Raw genomic sequence first — 3,589 nt, forward strand, 5'->3', positions numbered from 1 at the left:
GGAGGGAACTGGTAGCTCTCTTCATAGGCACTTTTATCCTCATCTACGTATATGTCACTGGGGCTGCCTTGAGAAGAATGGGAAAGACCTAAGAAATCTCAACACATCAGCTGACAGAAGAATCAAGAATTAACCTCATTTCCCTTCAGTTCTCTAACTGATGAGTCAGAAGGAAACTCCATGGTCTCCTAGTCGTAGCCAGCCTGCCAACTCTAATGATACACCTGGTCTTTAGCCTCAGTGTCTCTGTCCATCTTTCCATTGGCCTTGGAAACTGGGTCTTGCCCATGACTTGGGCCATGCGTGTGATTCTAAGCCCCTGTTAAGCATCTTCCTCCAATGGAACCGCATCATGCTCCACAGCTAGCTGAGTTTTCGTGTTCAGTGTCCCGAATACTGAAAAGCAAGATGCTGTGCCACTGTCTACTTCATACTGCGCGACTACAGCCCATCACTCGAGGGAGCCCAGCAGTCACAACCCCTGCCACCCTTTAGAGTTCCTGTCAGGACTAGTTGACTCTGGAAACCTGTCCTGTCTGATCCAGATCGCTCTGGACTCAATATGAATCATGCCCCAGCCAGCCTGAGTTAATAATCATCTTCCCACCACGATATTTCACAGGTGATAAAACTAAGGGTCAGAGAGTAAAAGTGACTCCCCAAAGGTCAAACGAGTTTCATCACTCACTCCTGGGAGAAATTAGTACATGGAGTCCCAAAGAAGGAATGTAGGACTATATTCTAAGAGAGAATTCTGCAGGCCCTAGAGTGGGTGGAGAAGGAGAGACAATCCAGGATTTAAGAATGAGTCTGACATCCTTTGAGTATAAGCTTTCTTGTACACACATCAATCCAGACACAAAAGTCCAAACAGAAACCTACCCAAAGCAGCCAGCCTCTGCCCTTTCCTCCCCTCCCTCTCTCTCCAAAGTCAGAAAGAAATCCCTTTCTTTATCTCACATGGAGGGACATTCTTCCACCACTTTATCAAACTCTTTCTAAAGAAAGGCATTTCCTTCCCATGGAAGAATTCTTGTGCCAGATGTTTAGATAATTTTAGAATGTTTCCACCTTAATGCACATGTGGAAACCAAACATATTGCACAATTATTTTGAGGCATCATTCATGCCAGACCAATGGCTATAATGATCCTACTCAAAATGGACTGTGGAGAGGGTTTAGAACATCCTGTCTGACTTCAGGAGTGTGCCATGGGCCACGACAGCTGAGCTACCTCCCAGAAGTGAACCTAGGAAAACTCCTTTGTGTGTGTGCCCCTTGAAGTCATGTCACAACCGTCTGCTACAGGAAAGCCATCCAAAGTGGGTGCTATTCTTATTAGATGAGTCCGAACACCGAGTGGTGTCTGTGGAAACCAGAACGTTTCCAGGGTTTTAAAACTGTGTAGACTCTTTCTTCTCCAGTTGTCGACCCAGTTGCAAAACGTGTGCAAGGGACATTTCACATGGTTAAACCGAATGATCGCGTGAGACCTGCAGCTTTAAGAAAGTGGCTTGCTCCAGTTGCTACTTAGTGAGGTAGAACCAGAGCCAGCTTCAGCGTGTAGCCCCCGTGTCTGCAACCTCATCTGGGAAGCCTCAAAGTCTAAGGGTAACTCGATGATTGGGCACTGGAATAACTTGAAAACTCTTTTGTTCATATGTCAGGTGACAGTTCAGCTAAGTCTAGCAGCTAAAATGCCTACATTTGGCCTTTATACACAGAGCAATGGATAAGTTCTGGGGTTGGAAACCATTAAGATGGCCCTCAATGGTACCAACCCAACTCCCTACTCCACCCTTGAGTAATTGTCTTCTGACCAATATTGAGTGCAGCCAGGTTAAGAAACTATTTTTTTCCAAGGCTAGTTTACAAAAGATTATGACTTCTACCTGGTCAGCAGATTCTCTTACTGGCTTTGATGAAGCAGCTTGTCCTGTTGGAGAGACACACCTGGCAAGAACTGGAGGCTGGCCCTGCCCCTCAAGGAAGTGAACCGATGCCGTGGTGGCTTCAATGATAAGCTCGATCCTAACAGTAATTGTGAGGCTAGCACAGGACTGGGCAATCTATCTGTAGGGCCTCTGTGAGTCAGAACTGACTCAGTGGCACCGCCAACAGCCAATAAGGAACTGAGGGCCTTTAAAGAACAACATCCTGCCAACCATCACCCAAATGGACTTGTAAGCAGATCCTCCTCCATGGAAGCCTGTAGAGGAGACATCAGCCCTGGCCAAAACCTTGCAACAGACCTTGAATGGGGCTCCAGCTAAGCCAAGGTTCAATAGGAACCGTGAGATAAATAATACAGGTGTGAGCTCTCACCCGCTAAATGGGAGCTAATTGGTTATGCAACAATCGGTGACTAATACAGGCTCCAGGAGGGAGCATCCCACGAGAATCAGCTAGAAGCCGTATCACTCTTTATGAGCCCCACTCAGAAGTCACAGCACGGTACTTTCCCCCAAGTCACAAATCTGTTCTTCTTCAAGAAGATGGAACCTCAACCCCACCTCTCCATGAGAGGAGAGTCAAAGGGCCCTCAGAAGAAGCACCTGTGGGTGGAGGGGTGGTACTGTCACCGGTCACATGTGACCGTAGCCTTGGCCCGTAGCATGGCCTGTTCTGCTCGTGTGTGAATGACAAGCAATATTGTTCTGCTGGTTTGAAATTGAGGTTTTGTTTGTGTTTGTGTTCCTCCTGAATGTCTGGTGAGCAATGCCCAGGCTATAGCTCAGCGTGTTACAAGATTAATGGGAGTTGGCTCTCCTCCAGCCCAGCACACTGCTGAACCAGGATTTCCAAGAATGGGACTCTCTAAAACATAAACCTCTCTTCACGCAAATGTACTGTAACTCCTCGTGAATTGCAACATTGCTCTGACTACATGTTCTGAAATACTCCAGCATTGCCTCAGACCCCATGCCAGCTGAAGGGAAGCAAGAAGATGAGAGAGGATCATGTGCCGGGAAGAAGCAATGGGCACTCAAGCCAGGCCAATTTCAGGGGGCGCTTCCCACACCTCATGAACTCGTTGAACTTCTAAGCAGGGGGGACATTACAGAGACCAACCAACTGAGCTTATGCTGGGAATGACCCATCAAGGGATGCCAAAGTGTGACACCAAGCCCTTCCAGATGGATGGAGTGGGTAGCTGATGTAGCTCACTGGGTCAGACGTCACCTGGGGTTCTGTTTAATAGCCTGATCGCTGCGGCTTGCTGAGCCCCATCCTATACGACTTTCAAACTATTTTTGAACAGTTTTAGTGGCGTATGATTCACATATCGTACAATTCAACCGTTCAGTCACAAGAGGAGTCTGTGGTCGTTTTTCTCGGTTCTTGTATTCCTCAGTATGAGCTCCCCATCTTCCTCCAGAGCCGTCTGCCAGAACCTCCAGACTCTCCTGCTGTGCCCCAAGGGACCATTCCTACAGTTACTGTCTCTACAGATTTACCAATCCTGGATTTTATACACACACACAAAGTATTTTTTAAAACTAGCAGCAAAAATAAAGTGAAACAGAGAAAAACCTCAATCAAAGAGAAAGCAGAAAATATTAAAAACTGGAACCAATTGAAAGTGGA

Source organism: Tenrec ecaudatus, chromosome 4 (genome assembly GCF_050624435.1).
Source record: "Tenrec ecaudatus isolate mTenEca1 chromosome 4, mTenEca1.hap1, whole genome shotgun sequence".
Lineage (NCBI taxonomy): Eukaryota > Metazoa > Chordata > Mammalia > Afrosoricida > Tenrecidae > Tenrec > Tenrec ecaudatus.